This window comes from Chiloscyllium plagiosum, unplaced genomic scaffold (genome assembly GCF_037043375.1).
Source record: "Chiloscyllium plagiosum isolate Xiang-an unplaced genomic scaffold, Cpla_swu_hap1 HiC_scaffold_26, whole genome shotgun sequence".
Lineage (NCBI taxonomy): Eukaryota > Metazoa > Chordata > Chondrichthyes > Orectolobiformes > Hemiscylliidae > Chiloscyllium > Chiloscyllium plagiosum.
The window spans coordinates 7,103,602-7,131,235 of record NW_028270164.1 but is presented as its reverse complement, the minus strand read 5'-3'; positions in this window follow the sequence as shown (position 1 = coordinate 7,131,235).

The following is a 27,634-nucleotide window of genomic DNA, read 5'->3' as shown; positions in this document are numbered from 1 at the left end:
AGAGAGCAGCCCTATGCTCTGGTAAGACAATGACAAATTTATTTTATCCTAGTTTTGATTGCTTTCCAATGGAAATACTTATCTAAACTGTCTGCATCATGAAATCCTGACACTGAGTATCCACAGCTTTCCTATTAAATTTCATTTGCTTGTCGTAAATTCCTTCCCAAATTATTCTTCCTATGTAATATTTTCACCCTTTATTCTTATTTCTCCACTAGAATTAAATTATACAATTAAATATTATGGTCACTGTTATGTGGAAAATTACTTATTACCCAAAATCTACTCTCACCATCCATTCAATCAGTGAATTACTTATCATTCTGTATTCCTCGCCCTCACTCTGCTACTATTTCCAATAATCTCAAGTCAATGTCCTTTACTTATTGACCCTCGAGCACTGGAAAAGTTTCGTTTCATTAACCCTAATGTGTCTATTAAATCTCCCCTTTTTTTCAGCATTCAGGAGAATAGTCCAAGTCTCTCCCCCATCCTGAAGACATTCTGGTAAATCTCCTTGTCACTCTCTCCCTATGCTTGACTGTCAGCACACACAGAACCCTAGTACTTACAGGCAAAAAGAATATGTTTACACCTTTTCAACATTTCTTTTTTCCAATGAGGAAAATACTATGCAGACAGCCAATCCCTTTCTCCATGTCCTTGGCAACACCCTTTCCAATCAAAACCCAAGAACAAGGAACAAAGAGTGGTGTAGCACAGGAACAGGCCCTTCAGCCCCTTAAGACAACACTAACCGCTGATGCCTTTCTAAACTAAAAAGCTTTTGCCTCTAAGCTGTCCGTATCCCTCTATTCCCTTTCTCTTCATGTATCTGTCAAGATGCCTCTTACCGTTGTTATTGTATCTGCTTTCGTCACCTCTTCTGGCAGCACTTTCCAGGCACTTACCATCCTCTGTGCAAAAATCTTCCCTCTCACATCTACTTTAAACTTACCCCCTTTTACCTTAAACCTATGTCCTCTAGTAATTAGCATTTCTGCCCTGGGATTCCAATTCCGATTATCCGCTCGATCCACGCCTCTCAGGACTTCGTCAACTTCTATCAGGTTGCCCCTCAGCCTTTGACGTTCAAGTGAAAACAAACTAAATTTGCCCAATCTCTCCTCAGAGATGATACCCTCCAAACCAGGCAACATCCTGGTAAACTGTTTCAGTATTCTCTCCAAAGCCTCCATATCCTTCTGATAGTGTGGTGATCAGAACTGTACACAATATTTCAAATGCAGCTGAACTAAAGTTCAATACAGCTGCAACATAACTTGCCGATGTTCATACACTTTGCTCCAAGCAGTGAAGTCAAGCCTGCTATATGTCTTCTTGACCACCATATCCACTTGTAATGCCACTTTCAGGAAACTGTGAATCTGTACGCCTAGATCCCTCTTATGTTGATGGTACTGGGGGTTCTGCTAATTACTGTGTAATGACTTTCCTGTTTAAATTTAACCAGTTAACTAAAAATGACAGCTAACATTGCATCTCTATGCCAAACATAGTCCAACCAATCAGTACCCTTTTCTCATTGGGTATAAATTGTTGTTCCCTTTCTAAATTTGGTTTTCTTGCATGAACGCAAGACAAAAGCTCTGAATTTATATGTCTTTGTTTTTTAAATAATTTTCAAAGTTTCATACAGGTTTATCATAATTCTCTTGCTTTTGTTTTCTATGCCTTGGTTTCCTCCGGGTGCTCTGGTTTCCTCCCACAGCCCAAAGATGTGCAGGTTGCTGGATTAATTATGGTAAATGTGGGGTTATGGGCTAAGGGTGGGATGCTCTTTGCAGAGTTGGTGTAGACTCAATGGGCCAAATAGCCTCCACCTGCACTGTAGAGATTGCATGATTTTATATTGTCTCTTCTCATCTGCCCCATCAAAATGAATCACTGTCTATTTCTCTCTATGAAAATGAATTGGCCATCTATCCTCCCATCCCACTAACCTGTCTATGTCCTTTTGAAATTTATCATTATCCTCCTCTTGGACCACAATACTTCCAAGTTACTTGCTATCTGCAAATGTTGAAATTGTGTCCATCACAAATAAATCTATGACATTTACTTATACCAAGCGAAGCTGTGACCCTAACACCAAGCCCCAGGTAAACCTGTCCTTCAGTATGAGAAGGAACCATTGACTACTGTCAACCTCATGTTGCTACCATCCATTTTATTGCATGTGGTCTCATTTTGTAATCAAGACTTTCATGTGGCCCTTTGGAAAATGCCTTTTGAAAGTCAAGCATGGCCTACCCTCAGCAGTGAAGAGGACATCATATTTTGATGTTAATTCCAAAAAAGTAGCATACTTGACTTGAAACCTTGAGCATACTTTCCTCCTGCCTCAAGGTGGTGAGAAGGGGAAACAATGGAGCAAGTTGGTCCTGGAGATCAACTCAGCCTCATCCTACCACCCCAGCTATTAGTACTGGACAAGAAGGTTCATGGACAACCTCCTCCTAATTACAGTCCTTAATTCCTCAGCAAATGGCCACCCAGGCCCTTAACTGGCCACCTCCCTAATCACCTGTCTCCCCAGCAACTGAGAGAGTTGGCTAGTTTCCTGCCTGAAAAACTACAGTGATTGGCCTGTTATGTTGGATGGGGTTTTCATTTGCCCCCAGTCCCGTGAGAAGAGAAAAAAAATTACCTTCTCTTTGTTGGATACCTCAAGCATTAGATGCCCACCTCAACCAGTGGGTTCTGGGACCCAGACACTGCCGGCCTCTTATTAGTCCAATGACCTAGTTTCTACATTCAAAGCCTGTGATTGGTTGAGATAACTGCCCTCACTCACCCATTGGCTCTCAATGAGCTGGCAAGTGGGCAGCTGGCTGAATTATTTTGCCAGCGGGGACGTCATGTTAGTTGTAATACATTCAGACCACATTTAGAAACAATGTGGGAAAATTCCACCCCTCCCCCCAGCTTTGTTTCTCTCTACATTGATGCTACCAAAGCTTTTCCAGTATTTTAAAGTTATTATTTCAGATTTCCAGCAGCCCTAGTGTTTTGCTTTCATTTTTGCTTTTTGCAAATCCATGTACTCGACATCAACTGCAGTACCTTCATCAGTCCTCTTAGTTAGACACCAATCCCGGCATATCTACCCCAACACAGCCGTCTCAATAGATACAATGAAACATACCCATTCTACTTTAACATGCACTTCTATAGAATGAGTCATCAACTAGAACAGACACAATGTGGTTGAATTTATCTTACACGATTTACAATATGAAAGTTTAACACATTGATGAGGTGATTAGAACATGAATATTTCATGTCTTAATATCTTGATTAGTGCATGAATATTTAATATATTCAAATGCAAATTAGGGTTTCCACCCACAAAGTATTAGCATACAGATTAGGATTTGAAAATTTAAAGTTTTAGCATGTGGATTAGGGATTGTGAAATTTAAAGTATTAATGTAGAAATTAGAGATTGAATGTAATGTATTAATATGTCAATTAACATATTAATGTTGAACTTATTAACATCCAATTTAGTGTATGTGAGACCCTTAATGTGGCAACGCACAGATAAAATAATGAACCTTTCCAGCTCTAATTTATAGATTAAAGTATGAATTTGCAATGTACTAATTTGGAGATTTGTAAATGTTGGACTGTATCATGGTGGAATTTAGTATTCAGATGTTTTATGTAAGATTGCTGAACATTTGAACATTGCAATTAATATAATGCTCAATGTTTTGTTCTACAAATTAATGAATTAATTTACAAATTAATGTATAAAATCTTAAAGCATTAATGTGCAATTTGCATAACGTTTATGTTTTATTGTGAAAGTTAGTGTAATGCTTGATCTATTAATCTGCAGGTTAAGGTTGAATCTTCAACATGTTGGTATGCAGATTAATATGGACAGATTAAATACTTGATTTTTTTCACGAATGTTGCTGGCAAGCCCAGTATTTGTTGCCAAGAACCTAATGCTTTTGAACTGAACAACCATTACATGGGGCAGTTAATAGCTAAACACATTACTGTAGATCTGGGGTCACACAGAGACCAGATCAGGAAAGGACAGTGAATTTCTTCATAGAAGATCGAACAGAACTGAAATAACTCCACAGAAGATGATAGTCCATCACCGAGTCACTCATCATTTATACGTGGGAAAGTCTTTGGCTCAGGTACAACCTTGTCAGAGCCAACTCCCAGAGTGTCGGGATATCTAACATTCCTGTTTGTATCTGTCAGCCAGGGCTCCCTATTTGGACCAGATTAACAGCAGGGAATTTGTATTCTATGATGTTGAGCTGACTCACCTTGTTACAATCACCATATCCCACCCCAACCCTCCATCCAACAAGTCTGAGGACATAGGCCGGTTCTTTCTCTTTTAGCTCCTCCTCTTGCTTTTTAGCACTGGCTCAGATTCCTCTGACTCTGTCTCTGACATAGGTCGCGTATAATGTACAGTAGCTCACCTCTTATGTTCAGAGCATCTCAGAAGGAGTTCATTCTCTTCTTCAAGGGACAAAAGCATCAAGGCAGCACCATCTGCCGAGTCCATCTCAGGTTCAGAGGTATCTTCAATGCCTGATGGAGAGGAAGAACCCAAGGGTTCTGCCAGCCTTTCTGACTATCCTAAGGAGCTGGACCACATCTTGCTCCTCCCCTGTTTGTGAGTTTGCAGCTTCTTTCTGGTCCCCATGTGCTTGTTCAGGACTGTCACACCTGAACTTTAACACCTTCCTTGCGTTGACCATGACCCTTACCCATGCAGGGCCATTCCCATGGTTCCTACACCAAACTTCATCCTCTGTAATAAACTATCTCTCTTACACAGCAGAGTCTTGTGCCTGGCACTGGTGTTCCTGATGCTGTTACACCCTCCCTCCCAGGTCTGAGAAGATCAAATTTAATCTGATGCAGTCTCCTCCTCATTAATACCTCTGCTGGAGCTATGCCTATAGTTGCATGAGGGATGCACCTATAATCAAATAGGAACCGGGACAGTTTATTGTTTAGTGAAGCTGTAGGCTGTTTCTTTAAGCCAGCCTTCAATATTTAGGCTACTCTTTCCACCAGACTATTGGATGATGGGTGGTTTGGATCTGTCTTTATATGTCAAATGCCATTTGACTTTAGGATACACTCAAATTCCCTGCTGGTAAACGATGGCCCGTTATCTGTGACTAACACGTCCAGGAATCCAGGAATTGCAGAAGATATGCACAGTTTTTCTATCGTCCTCCCAGTGTTTCACGACTGAACTTGATGCACGTCTAGCCACTTTGAGTGGGTGTACACAATTTCTAAGAACATTGAACTCATGAAAGGACCGGCATAATCGATGTGCAACCAAGTCTAGGCTCTACCTGGCCGTTCTCACATATGTGGGAGAATTGCTGGCGGTTATTTTTGTCTTCATTGGCACGCTGGGCACTGCCCCACCAAGGCGGCTGTGTCTGCATCCAATCTTGGCCACCAGACATAACTTCTCACCAACATCTTCAGTTTGGAGACCCCTGGATAACCCTGAGGGAGTTCAGCCAGTATCTGCTGATGATGTTTGCTCAGGACAATCACTCTCGTTCCCCATAATACTATGCCGTCCTCGACTGTGATCTGGTCTCTCCGGATCCAGCAGGGATTTAATTCTGGTTGCAATGGCCTTTTGGGTTACCCCCATCACCACCAGCTGTTTCAGTTTCGCCAGGACCGGATCTTTCTGCATCCAAAGTCTGATATTGTCAGCTGTAACTGGAAGTGTGTCCAGAAAATTTAAAACCATTGTGGAAACTTCCAGTGGCTGTCCCACCAGTGGTGTACCTGCCAGCAGGAGGTGACTCAATGTATCCGCATTCGTTACCTGGCCTCCCTGACAGTTTCCAACTTGTAATTATCTGCATTCAGTATCAAAGTCCGCCGCTGAATTTGGCCTGAAGCTATGGGTAGCAAAGCCTTGTCCTCTTTAAGCAGACGTGGCAGGGGTTTGTGTCCATTATTATTACAAATGTACACACATAAACACATTGGTGGAACTTCCTGGCTCCAAATGTGACTGCCAAGCCTTCCTTCTTGATCTGGGTATATTTATGCTCTACATTAAGCAAAGTCCTGGATGCATATGCTAATGGGAGTTCCTCTGCATTTGGCCACCTACGAGCTAATATTACCGATTGCTGTACAGGGAGATATCGCCTGTCGACACCACATATCTCTTGGGATCATAGTGTGCCAACACCCTCGAGGATGATAGCTGTTTCTTCACTTCCCTGAAAGCTATGGCTTGGTTACTGACCATTTCCAAGGTTGACCCTTTCAGGCCAAGGAAAGACCTAAGCTCTGGAACAGATGTGGGAGCCGGGACACCTTTGATTGCCTTCACTTTATCTTCCAACAGGTGTAACCCAGTCTTGTTGACTCTGTAGGGAGAAAGTGAGGACTGTATATGCTGGAGATTCAGAGTCAGAAAGTGTGGCACTGGAAAAGCACAACAGGTCAGGCAGCATCCGAGGAGCAAGACTGTCGACGTTTCCTGATGGGGTTTATGCCTGAAACATTGATTCTCTATTCCCCGGATGCTGCCTGACCTGTTGTGCTTTTCCAGTGCCGCACTTTGTGTAGTTGACTCTGTAGCCCAAGTAGGTCACTTGGGGTCCCTGGAACACACATTTTTCCCTTCTAAGGCATCTGCCCATCTGGGAGAAATATCTAAGAGCTATGTCCAAGTTCTCCAAGTGCTTCTTATTGGTCTTCCCTGTTATTAGCTCATCATCTCTATAAATGGCGACCCAGCACAGATCTTGTAAAATGTTCTCCATCATTCATGGAAAAATTGCACAGGGTGACGATACCCCAAATAGCAGTCTGGTATACTGGTACAAACCCTTATAGGTATTAATCATGGCATGCTTCTGGGAATCCTCATCTAACCGCAATTGGAAGTACCCATGGCTGATGTCCAGCTTTGTGAAGGTCAGTGCCCCCCTCTGCCAGCTTTGTGTATAAACCCTCCATGTGAGGGATTGGATATTTGTCCAGCTGCAAAAAGCTGAATAAAATGGCTTGAATAAAATCCCCAGAAAGGCAAACTGACCCATCTGACTTCACAATTGGAATGACCCGTCCTGCCCATTCCACAAACCAGATTGTTTTGATGATTCCTGCACTTTCCAGCCTCCTGATTTCTGCCTCTAGTTTTACCCATAAGGCAAATGGCACTGAGTGGGGGAATACTGGAATTGCTTCCTGGTCAACATGCAAGGTTGCCTTGTCTCCTTTGATAATCCCTAGACTTTCCTGAAAAACCTCCGGGTTTTTAATTAGGACGTCACTCAGGCAGTCATTTTCTAATTAAGAAATGTTGAGCCAAGCAAGTTGAACCTCTCTCAACCAGTTCCACCCCATCAAGCTAGGGCCCGAGCCTTCTACTACAATCAGTGGGAACTGCACCAGATGCTTCTCATAACAGACTGGAACTGAAGTTGTACCCTTAATCTATAAAGATTCTCCAGTATAGGCTCTCAGTATAAACAAGATCTTGCACAAACTTAAGTGTTGCAATCTGCAACGAATTTTGTTAAAGACTAGTTCTGCGATCACTGAAACAGCTGTGCTGGCATAGACCTCCATTAGAACTGGGTGACCACTTAACTAAATGTCTATTTTGATTGGCTCTGCTGTGGGTGTTGCTAAGCAATTTAACTGTTCCAAAAGAGACGAATGTGGGCTTTCCAGGGTGTACACTCTCCTGATTATCAGCCTATGAGTTTCTCTTACTCAATTTAAGTCAAGTGGGACTCTTTGCTGTCTCAAAACTGCATACCAGAAGGATCTACAACAGCTTGCTGGCCTGGGTCCTGAAGAAAATGTTAACTGTTTGACTGAGGCTTGGTTTTGTTTTGGGGTTTTTCTGTGGGCTGACCGAGAGTCCCTCTGTTCAGCATATGTCCTGAGTGAGGCTGTGTAATTGCTTTCACTGAAGTGGTGTTACCCAAACTCACTCAGACTGGTGAGGGTGTCCACTTCCATCAGAATGCCTTGTAACTCATATGCTCCACTTATCGCATTTTCCAATGATAAAGCCAGTTGTAGTTCCTGTTTGAAGTCCAATTGAACATCAGATCATAGGCACTTTTGCATGGTCAATTCACTAATCCTGCATACCAAGCGGTCTCTCAGCATCTCATTAAACATTAAACCAAAGTCACATATCTCTGCCAGTCATCTTAACCTGGACAAAAATCCCGATACCAATTCCCCTGGTTCTTGAATTGACAAGCAAAACTGATAGTGTCTCAGAATTACAGGAAGCTTGGAATTGTAATATTCCTTGACCAAATCTGTCAACCCTTGAAAGGTTTTAGTATTTGATGCCTCGGGAAAAGTCAGGCTCTTAATAACCAAATAAGCTGCGGGTCCACAAGCTGTCAGGAAAATTACTCGTTGCCTTCCATCTACCACAATGTCGTTTGCTTGGAAAAGATAATGCATTATTTCCACATACTGGGTCCAGTCTTTGACAGCAGGATCGAATGATTCAAGTGTTTCAAATAATGATATGATGCCAGAAATGCTTACCCCAACTCAAAGATGACTGTTGTGAGTGAATTTCTTCAGGAGCGTGCTTTTCTCTCATTGCCACTGAAATAACTCCACAGAAGCCAATATCCTGTCAGCAAGTCACCCTTTATTTATATGTGGTGAGTCTTTGACACTGACCCAGCTCCCTCAGAGCCAGCTCTCAGAGTGAACAGACCCTCTGACACTCCTGTTTATATCCGTCAACCAGGGCTCCCTGATTGGAACAGGTTAACAGCCCCAGCAGGGAACTCATATTCTAAGAAGTCCACCTGGCTGACATTGTTATAATTGCTGCACACATTATGTCTACAAAGGGCAGCTCTGTGAGAAGGCCTTTGGATGTTGGGTGGTGGGACAGTCAGACCCTCATTATCTCAAATTGCTCTCTCTCTATTTAAAGTTTCTTTGAAACATCTATGTGTTACATTCCAAAAGTCCACAACCAATTTTTTGCCAGAGAATTTTACATTTCCAGTTATTTTGTCTCTATAGACTAAGAACTCCTATAGTATTTCTAAATGTGACATTACCAGAATGCCATCATCTCCCCTGTAGCATCTAGCTTAATCCTGGGACATTTCTCTTAAACTTTTGGGTGCTATTCACTAACATTTACAACAATTTAATATAAATGTGCATGGAAATTTTAAAAAGTGCACTATAACTTTATTTTTAAAATTAAATTCAAATGAAATTGCTGAAATATTAGAGTTTTAAATTAGAGGATCATTTATTTCAGCTGAGCCTTAGCCCATGGGATACCAGGCTGTGGATGACATGCTGCTGATTCTGTAACATGGACATTCCCCCAGTTGCCCTATATGGTCAAACAAATTGGTTGCTGCTGTGAAATTGATGAAGTCCCATTCTGTCTCCCAGCAACGTCCTCCAGATGGTCACCCAAAGACCCAGTGTCACCTGGAGTTAGAGTCTGGAGAGGTGCCAGGAGTTTGAGATTAGAAACAACATGAAGCTGTACCCTATCAAACACCTCCGATAGCTTGGCACAAAGAAAAAGAGACTTGTGTTTGTACAGAGCCTTTCCTAACCTGGGGTCATGCAGCGAACTTTACTTCCAATGCTGCATCTTTGAAGTGTAATTATTGCAGGAAATGTGGGGAAATTGTTAACTAATTTTCACTAAGCCAAAATCCCACTGACAGAATGCTTGGTTGGACAGAATTTGAATGTTAATGAAAAAAGACACACATTTATGAAACTTTTTTTACTCCCAGAACAGAGACAACACAGAGTTAAATAAAGAGTGAAGTCCCTTCACTCTTTTAAATAGAAAGTAAATATTAACTTGATTTATTGTAGTCACATGCCTCTAAGTACAGTGAAAAGCTTTGTTTACGAGCAATACAGGCATATCACAGTAAGCCAGGATGTACAGATCATAGGGGCTTAGACAGAGTGAGGCATACAAGGTTGCACTGCACAGGAAGTGTACAAAGCAAGATCAACATGAACAAGATCAACATTATTTGACATCAGAGAGTCCACTCATCAGTTGAATAATAAAAGTGAAGAAGCTGTTCTTGAACCTGTTAATGCATGTTCAAGCTTCTGTATCTTCTGCCTGATGGAAGAGTTTGTACAAGAGCATTACCGGGGTGGGAGGGGTCTTTGATGATATTGGCAGCCTTTCCACAGCAACAAGAAGTGTAAATGGAGCCCATGGATAGGAGATTGGCTTCCATGATGGTCTGGGCTGTGCACAGAACTCCTTCTACTTTTTGAAATCTGGAAGTGGAGCTGCCTCTAATCTTTGAAACTCAATTTTCATCTTGCAGTCATCAGGACAAATGCAAGAATGCCAAGTTTTGAAATGATCACAATGGTTTATGTTGGAGAAAATAGTAAAATTGTTTGGCAAGTTGATTGTTTAGACAAGCCACTGCTATGGAGAAACAAGCAAATAAGTTCTCCACATTTCTAGGTAATTTGAAAAAGGCATGATGATTGAAAGTATTTCCTTTGTTTGCAAAGAACAAACCTTTTCAGATGAATGTATGTTGCATCTAGAAAGGAGTTACTTTACAAGCTTGAATGGTTAAGTTAAACTCATCGGTTTTTGCAGCTGTTAGCACTCCCAGAATTGCTTATCATGTGCTATCCAGTTGCAATCACATATCTAACAGTAGAACATTTGTTTGATGGTGCAATGAGACCTTTTCAATCAGATGAAAGGACAAAATGAACCTCAGTTCAGCAGCCCATCTGAAAATTAGTACTTCTGGGCTCAGGAATCTGGAGGGAGTCTATGAACTGTCACCTATCTGTTTCAGTGTCAAGTGTAGACTACACTCGTAAGAATTAGAAATTGTTGCCATATCTGTCAGTTGTGCTTAAGCGAGCTCTGAGTCTGGGCGGCACGGTGGCTCAGTGGTTAGCACTGCTGCCACACAGTGCCAGGGACCCAGCTTTGATTCCACCCTCAGGCAACTGCCTATGTGGAGTTTACACATTCTCCCCGTGTCTGCATTGGTTTCCTCCGGGTGCTCCAGTTAGCTCCCACAGTCCAAAGATGTGCAGGTTAGGTGAATTGGCCATGCTAAATTGCCCATAGTGCTCAGGAATGAATGGGTTAGGTGCATTAGCTGGGGGTAAATGTAGAGTAATTGGGTGGGTTCTTCAGAGGGTTGGTATGGACTTGTTGGACCAAATGGCCTGTTTCCACACTGTGGGGATTCTATGATAATGAGGCTAACATTCTTCTGCTGAATGTTTTGGAATAATTGCCAATGTCTGGGCATTTAGCTGAAGATATTGGAAAGTAGGCATTGTTTTAATTCACTCAGAATATGGGTGCCAGTAGCAGGCCAGTATTTAATTTCTGTCCCTAGTTGTCTATAAGAAGGTGGTGGTGAGCTGCCTTTTTGAACCCCTACAGTCCACATGCTGCATTTCTTTATTGAGATTGCATAGCGATTGATACAAGTGAGTGACTTGCTGGGTCATTTCAGAGACGATCACATTACTGAGGTCTGGAGTCACGTCTAGGCCAAGTCAGGTGAGAAAGGCAGATTTATTTCCCTGACGAACATTAACGAACCAGGTGAGGTTTTTCCTACAATTGACAATGGTTCCTTGATTGGCAGTTGGTTATTAATTTCATTCCTTTTTATTGAATTCAGACTCCATCGTCAGCCACAGGCAGGATTTGAACCTGGACCCTCAGAGCATTACCTTGTTCTCTGGATGAATAGTTAGTGATAACACATTAGGTCATCATCTCTCTGAAATTTCAGTGCATTCAAGCCATTCCTTATGAGTGGATATGCATGCGAAAGTACTAAAATGGGATTAATGGTTTTGCATTCACCCCGGTCAAAGTTGCTCTTTGCCAATTTGATTTCTCTAGGTTTCCTCCTGATTATCCAGGAAGTTGCTCAGGGTTGCTGAGCGTTAGGTGCACAAGGCCTCAGCTGGAGGAAGCTAGGCAACAATAGCAAGCTGGTAAAAACAATGACTGCAGATGCTGGAAACCAGATTCTGGATTAGTGGTGCTGGAAGAGCACAGCAGTTCAGGCAGCACCCAAGGAGCTTTGAAATCGACGTTTGGGCAAAAGCCCGATGAAGGGCTTTTGGTCGAAACATCGATTTTGAAGCTCCTTGGATGCTGCCTGAACTGCTGTGCTCTTCCAGCACCACTAATCCAGAACAATAGCAAGCTCAGGCCATTATTCAGAGAAACAGGAGAGAAAGACTGCATGTGAGAGTTCCTGCTCATAATGCATGGAGAACACTGTCATGTTTAAACCATTCAGAATTTAAATTGGAGGGTTGAGCTATAGGGAGAGGCTTAATCAGCTGGGGCTATTTTCGCTGGAGCATCAGAGGCTGAGGGGTGACCTTATAGAGGTTTATAAAATCATGAAGGGCATGGATAGGGTAAATAGACAAGGTATTTTCCCTGGGGTGGGGGAGTGCAGAACTAGAGGGCAAAGGTTTAGGGTGAGAGGGGAAAGATATAAAAGGGACCGAAGGGACAATGTTCTTACACAGAGGGTGGTGGGTGTATGGAATGAGCTGCCAGAGAAGTGGTGGAAGCTGGTACAATTAAAACATTTAACAGGCATCCGGAAGGGTACATGCTTTGGAAGGGTTTAAAAGGATTTGGACCAAATGCTGGCAAATGGGACTAGATTTTTATAGGATATCAGGTTGGCATGGATGAGTTGGATAGAAGGGTCTGTTTCTTTTCTGTATATCTCAATGACTCTAATTGACAAATGTTAACTGAGACAGAAGAAATGCAAAATAATTATGTAAAATGCTAAATGGAATCATGGCAAGCTCATGACTGACTGGTTAAGCTCTTTTTTACTAACTTAGCTGTTGACAGAATTAATATTTGATAATGTTTCCATAACATCCTAATGACCAGTCAACAGGACTAGTCTATCGACTGGACTAGGCTTATGAATACAATAGGAGAAAGTGAGGGCTGCAGATGCTGGAGATCAGAGCTGAAAATGTGTTGCTGGAAAAGCGCAGCAGGTCAGGATTCCTGAAGAAGGGCTTATGCCCGAAACGCCGATTCTCCTGTTCCTCGGATGCTGCCTGACCTGCTGCGCTTTTCCAGCAACACATTTTCAGTTATGAATACAATATCCAAGCAGAAAGATTAAACCTTGTAGTTTTCAATTTGTCTGCAGTCCAAGGTTCATACTATCAGAAAGCATCTATATCCACATCGATAAGTATTTGACTTATTCACAAAATAGAATTCTGACCAAAATTCCAATCATAGCCGCATCACCATTTCCATAACCACTAAATAAAAATCACTAATTTGTAAACAGTGAACCTGCAGCTGATTTAATCATTCACCCAGCCAGTAACTGAGAGGCAAGTAATCCTCAGGATGAAAATAAAGCTTCTTACACTAATGGGAGCAGATTGTTAAATGTTGCCTTGACTGGAAGCAGTGTGAGACAGAGGGTTGATTCTTGATTGGTATTCTGAGCAGTTCATTCAGAATCATTTCTGGTTTATGATTTCAGTGAAGACTGAGTGAATAGGAAGTGGCTTGGCCTGTGGTGACTTTATAGTTTCAAATTTGAATGAGAAGTAGTTTTTTTTATTTTATCAGATGCATATTTGTGCCTTGAAGTGAATATGACGTGACTTCATCCTTTGAAATTCAGTACTAGGTAAATTAATTTTAAACTGCTTGGCCCATTAAAACTCCTGCAAAGGGAGTGCAGTGACAGGAGTTTTAGTTCATTAGAGCTTGATTACATTGGAAAGAATGGGAAAAAGTTTAATCCATTGGAATTCTATGCAATGACATTTATTTTACTTTATTCTTTCATGGGATGTGAACATCATTGATAAGACTAACATTGCATGGGAATATGTGACAGGAAGGTCATATCAGGGTGAAATTTGATTTCAAAGTTGTGAACAGTATGGTTCAACTCAGACTATTGCCAGGAGAGGGATTAATAAGATATATCTGAGTTTGTGTCTGAAACAATGATTTTGGCCATTCCAATGTTTCATTGTGGGAAACGTCTGCTCATCCAATATTGGATATTATTACATTTTGCTGACACACCAGTACTGTCCCTATCTCAAGGCTGGAAGAGTCAGGTTCAAGTCCCACTCCCCTCCAAGGTGTATACTGATTGGTCTGAAAATGTTGATGTAAAGCAATAGGGGCTTTCTGACATCAGGTCGTTTACTTACCTCTGGTTATCCATAATCCCTTCATTTGTCTACCCCTTTCAGATCTCTTTCTCTCTGGGCTCCATCTCCATCAATTCACTCACCTATTCTATCATTACCACTGTACTCTTCACCCCCTGCCAATTTTATCTTCAGCATAATTAGCGGTTTTTCTATCTGCTAATAGTTCTGATGAAGAGTTTCCAAACTTGAAATGTTAACTTTGCTTTCTCCCCACAGATGCAGCCAGACCCACTGAGTTTCTCCAGCAATTTGTTTTTGTTTCAATCAACTTCTGACTCCTGACTCTTGTCCACAAGGCATCCTAGAAAAAAGTGATGGAAAAATCCTATTTATTTGAGTAACTGCAGCTCTCACAATCAAGAAGCTCAACATCATCCAGGACAAAGCATCATATTTTATTGGCACCACATCAACATGCTCCATCACTGATGCACAGTGACAGTGGTGTGTACCACCTACAAGGTGAACTTCGGTAACTCATCAAACTTTGTTGACAGTATCATCCAAATGCACAACCTCTAACAATTTGGAGGACAGGGTCAGCAAATGCCCTGCTCAAGATTTACAAGGATGTTATCAGGATTGGGGGGGGGGCTTGGACTACAGGGAGGGGCAGAATAGGCTGGGCCAATTTTCTCTGGAGCATCAGAGGCTGAGGGGTAACCTTATAGCGGTTTATGAAATCATGAGGGAATGAATAGAGTGCATAGTCAAGGTCTTTTCCCCAGGGTAGGGTCTCCAAAACTAGAGGGCATAGGTTTAAGATGAGAGGGGAAAGATTTAAAAGACACCTAAGGGGCAACGTTTTCACGCAGAGGGTGGTGTGTGCATGGGATAAAGCTGCCAGAGGAAGTGATGGAGGCTAGTACAATGGCAACATTTAAAAGGCATCTGGATGGGTATGTGAATAGGAAGGGCTTAGAGGGATATGAGCCAAGCGCTGGCATATGGAACTAGATTAATTTAAGATGTCTGATCAGCATGGATCAGTGGACCGAAGGGTCTGTTTCCGTGCTGTACAACTTTATGACTGTGTGACTCAAATGGCAGCAAATGCACAGTCACATTCACCAAAGACTCATGCTATTCTAACTTCAAACTATAATCGCCGTTCCTTCACTGTAACAGGATCAAAATCTTGGTGCTCACCACCTCACAGCACTGAGGGTGTACCTCCAGCCTATGAACTGCAGAGATTAAAAAAGACAGTTCACGATTATCTACTGGTGACATTTAGGGGAAGAAATAGACTTTGTCAGTGCATCAACATCTAATGTAAATAATAAATAAAAAACATCAAAACATTACTGACCAACCTTGTTCTCTTTCTGTAACTGCTCCTTAAAATCTGCATTTTTTTTTGGGTGGTGACCTCCCCTGGTGTTTCCTGTGGTTTGGTGTCACACTACTCTGATAATGCTCCAGTGAAATTCTTTACAATTCATTCCACTAAAGCCAATATTCAAAACAAAATCACTTGCAGGGGGGGAGTAGGCACCACTGGCTGGGACAGTATTTATTGTTTTTCCTCTCTAGTTGCCCTTGAAGAAGTGATAGTAGATAAATTCAAATTGTGGTTGATCATGCAATAATATTCAACACTTCAAAGAAGACATTAGTTTGCATGGTGCATGGAACAGGGTGGAAAAGTGTTGAATCCATTTGAATTCTATCAAATTGGAACTGAATAGGAAGGGAATTGCTTCATTGTTGTAGGAGAGCAAATGCTTCGCGTAATCTATAAGAAATGTCCGATTGTGGCAATGGTTTGTCATGAATATAGATTGTAGAATTACACTGATAGAGTATAATTTCCTTGATTTGCAAGGCAGAGAGCATCCTGAGTTTGGCTGTTTGCTTCTGGTTCTTTGGCTGTCTTGGGATGTTAAATCTTTATGAACACACATGCTGCGATTGAGAAATTGTATGTGTATTATTTATAAACATGTTTACACCCCGAAGCAACCTTCCGCAGGGGGAGTCTGCTCTACATCTTATTACACATTGTTAAAAGAAGCAGACTCAATGGACCTCACTCTATTCTTATGTTGTTGTGTTCCCTCCAGACTCCTACATACAGACGCATTTCACTTGAATGAAAAAAAGTGGTGAATTTTAAACGAGAATCTACAAGCTCAGTGTGAGTCAACAAGATCTCACTGTGTGTACCTGAAGCCTTTGCAAATATTGAAAAGGAGTCTGAACTGTTATGATAATATTGTTAGAGGCATAAACCTGGGATAGATGGAGGGAAGACCAACCCAGGGTCACTGTTGATCACCTATTGACCAGAGAGAAAGAAAGGGAATAATATCTAGGAACAATCAAAGTTTTCAAGACTGAGATGAACAATGTTTTGCCAAATTAATCCCTTAATTTAGCACATCGCATACACATCCTAAATCCAAAGGATATGGAGCAATACTGTTAAATAAGGTTGAGATACAGATCAACCAAGATCAAACTGAATAACAGGAGATTCAGAGGTGGATGTCCTTCTCCTGTCCTTATGTTTGTTGATGCAGCTAACATTGAACCACACTGTCCTGCTCATTTACTTAAATATATGTTTGCACCGCAAAGACTGTGGGCACTCACTTTGCCAGCTCTGACCACTGCTCATATTCTGTTTATAAAAACATTTTTAAAAATGTTGCTTTGCTCGTCATATTTGTATAAACCAAAGCCTCTTTAAAACACAGAAAGACAGAAATTGCTGGAGCAGCTCAGCAGGTATGGCAGCAGCTGTGGAGAGAGGAGAGTGTTAATGATTTGAGTCTGAAGAAGGGTGACTGGACTTGAAATGTTAACTTTTCTCTCTCCACTGATGCTGTCAGATCTGCTGAGCTTTTCCAACAACTTGTTTCTGTATGTTCCAGTTTCCAGTAATTAAAGTTTTTTGTTATATCAAAGTTTCTTTGGTTTGTCTTCAACCCTCTCCTTACTCTAACTTCCCCTTGGTCTCCTTCCTGTTTAATTACTTCCTCCTCTTTCTAAAATGCTGTGTTACTACATGCAGGGTTGAATATGTCGACCTAACATTCCTGTTTCAATCAAAAACATTTCGCATGTTGCTGTTCCTGGGATCTTGCTGTGTGTAAAATTACTGTATCATTTAGTCATAGAATAACAACTCTATGCTACGAGATAGTGAAGATTGAGGTATGAACAAATTGAGGCGTTTAAACTGAGAAAGGGATCCAGGGTAGATGCAGACAATTCAACATTGTACTGGTAGAGGACACAAGGAGAGAGCACAATTCTTAATATTAATGTGAGGTCAATAAGGAATGATGAGGGATGTGCATTCTCACAGATAGAACCTGCACAAAGATGCTTCAAAGTCTTTTGCTTCCAACAGTCTCTGGATGCTCCAGAGATGGAAGATTTGTAGGTTGGGATCTATATGTGCTACTGTTGGAAAGACATGGACCAAAAGTGGTAGGTACAGAGTAACTATGAACTAATTTAATGGTGGGACAGATATTGTCTGATCTTCCTGTTCGGAGGTTACTAAACACCTCTGCGACAGATAGGACTTGAATCTAGGCCTCCTAGTTCAGAGGTAGGGACAGTACCAGTGGGAGATTGCCACTTGTTCCATATGCTTTGTGTCTGAGCTGGTCTGAAGCAGTAATGTAAAATCAACATATTGTGTGTGTGAAATCTGTTTTAGGTCAAATCCTATTTTATTCCCCATCCCAATGGAGCCAACTGATGAGCAGCCCAGTTTGTGACTTTATTTAGGTGACAGAAACCCACATTGCAAAATCCCAGCTTCCCCAGGCGGCAAAGGGAAATGGTGGTCAAGCAAGTAGGTGCTACCATTCCTAGTAAGGAGTGGGTAGTGCATCCCCAGGGGTTACCATTCCATTCAGTGATCCCCACTGATCCCCAGGGGCTACCATTCCATTCAGTGATCCCCACTGATCCCCAGGGGCTACCATTCCATTCAGTGATTCCCCCGTGATTCCCCAGGTGCTACCATTCCATTCAGCGATTCCTAGTGATCCCCAGGGGCTGCCATCCCATTCAGAGGTCCAGCAGCTCAGCATTCCCATTGGGATGGATTCAGGGTCATTGCTCAGGCCGTAGCTGCAGGAAGAGTGTGTGACAATGGCACCTTGCTCTGGTAGATTGATGAGTACAGTTGTGGAACTCTGGGTCAGAAAGATAAAACATTAAGGAAGAAGGGCTTTGCATCAGATGGATAGTGCTGTTTTGGAGGATTGGTGGTGGGTAGCGATTTGAAGCAATTGCTGCCAAGACTTCTTCCTTTTCCATGGCTAATAGAGAGGTCAACAAGGAGAGTCCTCACTATCTTGGAGAGCATTTGGTTTCACTGAGTGGTGTCTCAAATCAGAGGTGGTCTCTCAATTGTTGGCACAACTACACTCAAAAGCTAAAAGTGGCCTTTAATTGGCCACAGAAGTGTTGGATTGCAAACTGTCCAAGGAGACTCCGACAATTGAAGGGTAATTGTTCAGACACAGCTATGACCAACCTCAAAAATCACAGCAGTGTTATGGCGCAGCAGGAGGCCATTTGGTCCAGTCATGCCTTCACTGTCTCATTAGTCATAGTCATAGAGTGATACATCATGGAAATAGACCCTTCGGTCCAACCAGTCCATGCTGACCATAATCACAATCTAAACTAGTCCCACCTGCCTGCTCCTGGCCCATATCCCTCCAAACCTTTCCTATTTGTGTACTTATTGAAGTGTCCTTTAAACAGTGTAACTATCCCTGCTTCCACCACTTCCTCAGAAAGCCCACTCCACACGCGGACCACCCTTTATGTAAAAAACCGTTCCACGTCTTTTTTTAAATCTCTCTCCTCTCATCTTAAAACTGTGTCCCCTAGTCTTGCAATCCCCCTTCCTAGGGAAAAGACATCCACCATTAACTTTATCTATCTCCTCATGATTTTATAAAGCTCCTACTCTCCCAGCCTATCAGGCCTCTCCTTATAACTCAAATGTTGCATAACCAGTAACAGCCTGGTAAATCTCTTCTGAACCATTTCTAGCTTCATTACCTCATGCCAATTTCCTGCTGTTTCTACACATGGCTACACCTGAAAGAAAGAATCTTTTAAAAATATCTTACTTTGAAACATTGTTGTTTATTATACAAAATATTGCCAATGGGTGCTGGGGAGGTCTGATTGAATCAGGGAGTGGATTGAGGAGCCTTGTGACAAAACCTCCAGGAATACACTAAGGCAAAGTTGGCAACTATTAAGTAACTCGACTGGTACCTGGCAGGTGACGAATGTGAGAATTTTGACACTGGTGGTAAAATGGTATGACAGGGGAGAGCATTAGACTCACCTTCCTGTACCGTTTTGCTAGAATTCCCAGCAGATCGCCAAAGATTTGGTAAAATTCCAGTTTATAATCCATGTCACACTTTGATGTGGTTTCTAGCTAACATAAATCAAAGACATAAATACAATTGGTTCTCTTTTACTATTGACCCTGATTTCCCAGTATAACAGGCTTTTGGAAATCCACAAGAGTTTTGGAAAATCACTTGCTGATTTTTGTGATCTCGACTGCCTGACCTGGGTTTGCTGGTTTCTCCAAGTGGAGTGAGTGACATTAGCTTCTCAGTCAAGAAATGTGACAGCAAATGACAATGTCGCTGATGTGCTGAACCATTCGTTAAATAATGTTTGTGATATGCTTTCAATAGAAATCCAATTAATTTTAATGAGCGTTTATCAAGCCCAACTTCACATTCTCTGTCAAATCATCTGTTATACTGCTGCCATGACTGCTCATTGGAACCCAGGACTGGATGTACCATCTGGCTAATCCCAAAAGCATTCGCTTGTCACTTTGTACACAAATCACTGCTTTTGCCAAAAGGAATCTTCCAACTCCTGTTTGAATTTGTTAATGATGTTTCCCTCCAGCATCTCCAGGACAATTTGATCCAGATCATTATGTACAACTGCAATAGAATTTCATGCACCAAAACAGGCCATTTGGCCCCTCTGGTCAATGCTGGTTCTCCTGAGCCTTAATCCCATCTCAATACTAGGAAGAGTAATAAGCCATTCAGTCCTTCAAGGCTGCTATGCCATTCAATATGAGCAGGGCTAATTCCTGCTGTCTCAACACCATGCTTTCTCTCCATGCTCCTTGATGCCTTTAAATATTTGTAAGGTCAAGGGAGAAAGATTCTTAATTATCGTGGTGATGAAAGACGATCAGGGATATACAAGAATATAGAGTTGGGGTTAAAATCAAGTCAGCCATGACTTTATTGAATAGGAGAGCAGAGGGTCCAATGGCCGACTGTTGTTCATTTATTCGTATGGTAATATTGAACAGCTTATCAATCTCTAATTTTCCAATCTCCCTCATATACTTATTCAGCTTCCCCTTAAATGCAACTAAAATATTTGCCTCAACCTCTTCCTATGAGAGTGAGTTCCACAATCTCAACTCTCCCTGGATAAAGAAGCTTCTCTTGAATTCCTAATTCTGGGAGTTTCTGGTGACTAAAGCATTTTTAGGGTCATTAGACTGCCCAGCATCTTGTGGCTCAGCCCCTGTCTCTGCACCAGAACCTCTGGGTTCCATTCCCACTCCAGGACGTGATGACCAAAGAAGGTGCATTCATAACATGGCCAAACAGGCTTAGTATCAACTTAATGAATTCCTTCCAACACACACAGGATAAATGGGGGAGAGATTCCTGTTCAGCTAAATAATGGAAAGCTGCTGGAGTTTCTACTAGCATACCATAGGTTGCAACATGTTAGTAAAAGTGGATGTTGCTACTCAGATTCTTTGGGTGGAGTTGGAGTTGGCTGGACAACTGCTATGGATCAGATTGGTATGGATGGATCCAAGCCCTCTGTTCTTGTCCTGCCAGTGATGGAGGTCATAGGGCTGTATGTTGGAGCTGATAGCAGAGAACTCAAGAAGAGAATGAGCAGTCTCTCTGACAAGTGGGAATGCTTCTTGTACATCTACACTATTCAACCCCTTTACAATCTTCAACAACGTTTTCTCCATGAAATCGGATGCTGATTGCACTCCACTGCTTAAAGCCCCAAAAGTCACTACTTACCCTTCCCTGTTTTAGGGCTCCCTCACAGATCTAAATTGTTGGTGGAGCTGCTTTGACTATCAGCAGCATATTGACACAATTTGTTTCCACCACAGGGACCTGAATAATTAAAAATAAGGCAATAAAAGATATTGGTGATAATTACTTCTTCTCCATTTAGTATTTAATATTGAGATAGTGTAATTTCCATCAAAAATAGAAATGATGTGAGTCTGCCTTTGAAAATGGAAATGCAGACCAAAGAAGGCTTCAGAATGAACTATAAGTATTTGTGCATCTTTCTTCTGGTGTTTGGACACGGTGTTACTACCCAAGCTCATCACGTTGTGTGTCCTTTTCCTTTTGACATTGTCCAAAACAGAACTATTCCCTCTTTGCTTTTCATATTTCCTCTCATAGTGAGGAAGGTTTGCATTTCAGTAGCGCCTCTCACAAGCTCCAGACACCACATAAGTGCAATCCATCAAAGTGCTTTCAAAACATAGTGACCGTTGTAATGTAGGGAAGACATCAGTCAATTTGTACACATGGAACAAACTCCCACAAACCACAGCATAGCACTGTCAACATACTATGCTTTACTGTTCTGTAGTGAGACCCACCAACATGGTTCAGGCTGATGAGTTTGAGTTGACGTTATCACAACAAGCGCACTAATCCAGACAAATTTAAAGCAGTGCTGATAATGTTTTGGACAGAGAGTCATAACTGTTATATAAGTGAACCTGGTACAGTGTCTTATTTTTTAATCCATTCATGGGATGCTTGCATCACTGGCCAGGCCAGCAATTTTTGCCCATCCCTAATTGCCCAGTTTGAACTCAACCACATTGCTGTAGGTCTAGAATCACACGTAGGCCAGACCAGGTAAGGATGGCAGATTTCCCAGTCTTGAAGACATTAGTGAAGTAGATGGATTTTTCCCCAGCAATTGACGACCATTTCATAGTTCTCATTCAACTCTTAACTCCAGATATTTATTGAAGTCAAATTGCACTATTGGTCATGGCAGAACGTTACCTGGGTCAATGAACTAATAGTCTAGCGATAAAATCACCAGGTCATTGCTTGCCCTGCAACAGGGTTTTAAACTTTGTACCCAAACATCAGTTCTTTTTCTCCAATATTTGCTATTGATGTGACTGAGAATGAATAAGCGCTCACACGGGTAATGTTTTGAATATTATTAACAATGTGAGACATCAAAGGCAGTTACAACAAATACCAGGTAACCTCACCATCAAATAAGCTCACATGTCAAGTGCCAACACAATGTCCTGACAAATAAAACATTTATTCTATACAATTAAACTGACAAAAGATTCAACACAGTGGATTTCCTGCATTCCTTCCAACTTGTCCTGCTTGGGCTTGTGAAGGGATTGAAGATGAAACAGGTACGATCTTTTGTATCTGAGTTTTAAACAATACTTGTTTCATACACACGATGTGAAGGGAGTCAGTTTATTGTCTCATAGGCTCATAGAACCAGAGAGTCAGACAGAACGGAAACAGACCCTTCGTTCCAACTCGTCCATGCTGGCCAGATATCCTAAATTAATGTAGTCGCACTGGCTAGCATTTGGCCCATTTCCCTTTAAGCCCTTCCTACTCATGTACCCTTCCAGATGCTTTTTAAATGTTATGATTTGGGGATGCTGGTGTTGGACTGGGGTGTACAAAGTTAAAAATCACACAACACCTGGTTATAGTCCAACAGGTTTAATTGGAAGCACTAGCTTTCAGAGCGCCGCTCCTTCATCAGGTGGTAGTGGAGGGTTCGATCGTAACACATAGAATTTATAGCAAAAATTTACAGTGTGATGTAACTGAAATTATACATTGAAAAATTGATTGTCTGTTAAGCCTTTATAATACAGTAGACGACAGTGAAAAGCTTCAACTGTTGCCACAATCTGGTGCCATTTCGAATAGTTTAAGAATAAAAAGATACAGCTGAAAGAGAGTTGATCTTCGTTCCACCGCCTCACCACTGTCTACATCAGACCCACCAACATAGGAGTGGCCACTCTGTAGGTGCCATCTTTTCGCTGCTGGGCTCAGCTCTTCAGGGCACCCACATACTTGAGGGTAACAGTGTTACAATGTTTTATAATCCCTCCACTTACAGAAATACATTACAACATCCAATAGGATCCTTGTAGTGATTGTAATGAGGTCAGCCAGGTAGACCTCATAGAATACAAGTTCCCTGATTGGGACTATTAACCTGAGAGCCCTGGCTGACAGATAAGAACAGGAGTTTTCCCCACACTGTATTACGTCTGCCATTTCTTTGTCCATTCCCCTTGCCTCTCCAAGTTTTTTTTTCTGCAGCCTCCCCGATTCCTCAGAACTATTCAACCCTCAGTTCTTTCATCCAGACCATTAATATATAATGTGAATAGCTATGGTCCCAGTACTGATCCCTAAGGAGCTGTACTAGTCACCAGCTGTCATCCTGAAAAAAAAACCCTTAACCCCACTCTCTGCTTTCTACCAGTCAGCCAATCCTCAATCCATGCCACGTCCTTTCCCTTTAAACATTGGCTCTTTTCTTATTTAGCAGCCTCCTGTGTCACACTTTGTTAAAGGCCTTCTGGAAATGCAAGAAGATCACATCCACTGGATCTCCTTCATTTAACTTGCTCCTTGCCTCCTTAAAGAATTCTAACAGATTTGTCAAGCATGACCTCCATTTGATGAAGCCATGCTAACTCAGTCCTATTTTACCATGCATTCCAAGTACTCCACCATCTCATCCTTATTAATGGACTCTAAAATCTTATCAATGACTGAGGTCAGGGTAACCAGCCTATAATTTTCCATCTTCCACCTCCCTCCCTTTTTCAAGGGGTGTTACATAAACCAATTTTCAGTGTTCTGGGACCTTCCCTGGCTCCAGTGATTCCAAAAAGATCACCACCAACACCGCCACAGTCTCCCCAGCCATTTCCTTCAGAACTCTGGAATATAGTCCATTTGGTCCACGTGATTTATACACCTTTCAGACATTTCAGCTTCCTCAGCACCTTCCCCTGAGGAATGGCCACTATATTTGCCTCTGCCCATTAATTCTCTTAAAGTTTTCATATGCTGCTGATGTCTTCCACCAAGAAAACAGATGGAAAATACCTATTCAGTTCCTCCGCCATTTTTTTGTTCCTTATTACTACTTTTCAAGCTTCATTTTCCAATGGTCCAATGTACCTTCTTGCTTCTGTCTTACCTTTTATATATCCAAACATATTTTAAAATATATTACTATATAGCTTACCCTGGTATATCATTTTCTCTCCTCTTATTGTTTTTTAAGTTATCTCTGCTGCTGCTTTTTAAAGGATTCCCAATGTTCTAGCTTCCAACTAATCTTCACTACATTATATGCTCTTTCTTTTCCTTACATATCATGACTGCCTTTGACAGCTGTGGTTGATTCATCCTCTCCTTAATATGTTTCTTCATCACAGAGTCATAGAGTCATAGAGATGTAGAGCACAGAAACAGACCCTTCAGTACAACTTGACCATGCCGACCAGATATCCCAATCCAATCTAGTCTCACCTGCCAGCAACCACCCCATATCCCTCCAAATCCTTCCTATTCATATACCCATCCAGATGCCTTTTAATTGTTGTAATTGTACCAGCCTCCACCACTTCTTCTGGAAGCTCATTCCATACATGCACCACTTTTTGTGTGAAAACGTTGCTCCTTAGGTCTCTTTTATATATTTCCCCTTTCATTCTATACCTATGCCCTCTACTTCTGGACTCACCACCCCAGGGAAGAAACCTTGTCTATTTATCCTATCCATGGCCCTCATGATTTTATAAACCTCTGTAAGGTCACCCATCAGCCTCCAACGCTCCAGGGAAAACAGCCCCAGCCTGTTCAGCCTCTCCCTATGGCTCAAATCCTCCAACCCTGGTAACATCGTTGTAAATCTTTTCTGAACCGTTTCAAGCTTCACAACATCTTTCCGATAGGAAGGAGACCAGAATTGCATGCAATATTCCAAAAGTGGCCTAACCAATGTCCTGTACAGCCGTAACATGACCTCCCTACTCCTGTACTCAATACTCTGACCAATAAAGGAAAGCATACCAAACGCCGCCTTCACTATCCTATCTACCTGCAACTCCATTTTCAGGGAACTGTGAACCTGCACTCCAAGGTCTCTTTGTTCAGCAACACTCCCTCGGACCTTACCATTAAGTGTATAAGTCCTGCTAAGATTTACTTTCCCAAAATGCAGCACATTGCATTTATGTGAATTAAACATAATCTGCCACTTCTCAGACCATTGGTCCATCTGATCAAGATCCTGTTGTAATCTGAAGTAACCCTCTTCGCTGTCCACTACACCTCCAATTTTGGTGTTATCTGCAAACTTACTAACTATACCTCTTATGCTCACATCCAAATCATTTATAAACAAGACAAAATGTAGTGGACCCAGCACCAATCCTTGTGGTATTCCACTGGTCACAGGCCTCCAGTCTGAGAAACAACCCTCCACCATTACTCTCTGTCTTCTACCTATATCCAAATGGCTAGGTCTCCCTGTATTCCATGAGATCTAACCTTGCGTACCAGTCCCCCATGTGGAACCTTGTTGAACGCTTTAGTGAAGTCCATATAGATCATGTCCATCGCTCTGCCCTCATCAATCCTTTTTGTTACTTCTTCAAAAAACTTAGTCAAGTTTGTGAGACATGATTTCCCACGCACAAAGCCATGTTGACTATCCCTAATCAGTCCTTGCCTTTCCAAATACATGTACATCCTGTCCCTTAGGATTCCCTCCAACAACTTGCCCACCACCGAGGTCAGGCTCACCGGTCTATGGTTCATTGGCTTGTCCTTACCGCCCTTCTTAAACAGTGGCACCACGTTAGCCAACCTCGAGCCTTCTGGCACCTCACCTGTGACTATCGATGATACAAATGTCTCAGCAAGGGGCCAGCAATCACTTCTCTAGCTTCCCACAGAATTCTAGGGTACACTTGATCAGGTCCTGGGGATTTATCCACTTTTGTGTGTTTCAAGACATCCAGCACCTCTTCGTCTGTAATCTGGACATTTTGCAAGATGTCACCATCTATTTCCCTACAGTCTATATCTTCCGTGTCCTTTTCCACAGGAAGCACTAATGCAAAATACTCATTTAGCATCTCCCCCATCTCCTGTCGCTCCACATAAAGACCACCTTCTCTCCCTAGTTACCCTTTTGTCCTTAATGTATTTGTAAAAACTCTTTGGATTCTCCATAACTCTATTTGCCAAAACTATCTCATGTTCCCTTTTTGCCTTCCTGATTTCCCTCTTAACTCTACTCCTACTGCCTTTATACTCGTCTAAGGATTCACTTGATCTATCTTGTCTCTATCTTGGGATGAAGTTTTGCTGTGTCTCCCAAATTACCCCAGGAGACCCCAGCCACTGCTGCACCAACAACCTCCCTGTCTGCCTTCCCTTCCAATCAACTCAGGCCGGATCCTCCGCCATGTTTTTGTAGTTACCTTTACTCCATTACCCTTACTATTATATTATGGTCACTGTCGCCTCGGGACCCCCTCGCCTTAAGCTCCCTGTTTAAGTCTGTCTCATTAGACATATCCAAATCCATAATTACTTGTTCTCTAGTAAGCTGCTCAAGCTGCTCCAGAAAATTATCTCATAGAAATTCCACAAATTTCCTTTTCTTGAGATTAGATTAGATTCCCCACAGTATGGAAAGAGGCCCTTCAGCCCAACAAGTCCACACTGACCCTCCAAGTAGTAATCCACCCAGACCTACAGTTATCCCTGACTAATGCACCTAACACTATGGACAATTAGCATGGCCAATTCACCTGGCCTGCAAATCTTTGGATTGTGGGAGGAAACCCACGCAGACACGGGGAGCATGTGCAAACTCCACACAGACAGTCACCCAAGGTGGGAATCGAACCTGGTCCCTTATGCTGTGAGGCATCTGTGCTAACCACTGAGCCACCGTGCCACCCCAGCTTCAGAGATGCGCTACCAACTTCATTATCCCTGTTCACCTGCACATTGAAGTCTCCTGTGATGATTGTAATAGGGCCTTTCTTACCTGCCTTTTCTATCCATGATTTACTTCCTGCCCCACATCCTGACTACAGCTGGGAGGCCTGTACATAACTTTCTTCAATGTCTTTTTTCTTTTGCGGTTCCTCAACGTTACCCTCATAGATTCTGCACCTTCTGACTCTGTATCATTTCTAGCT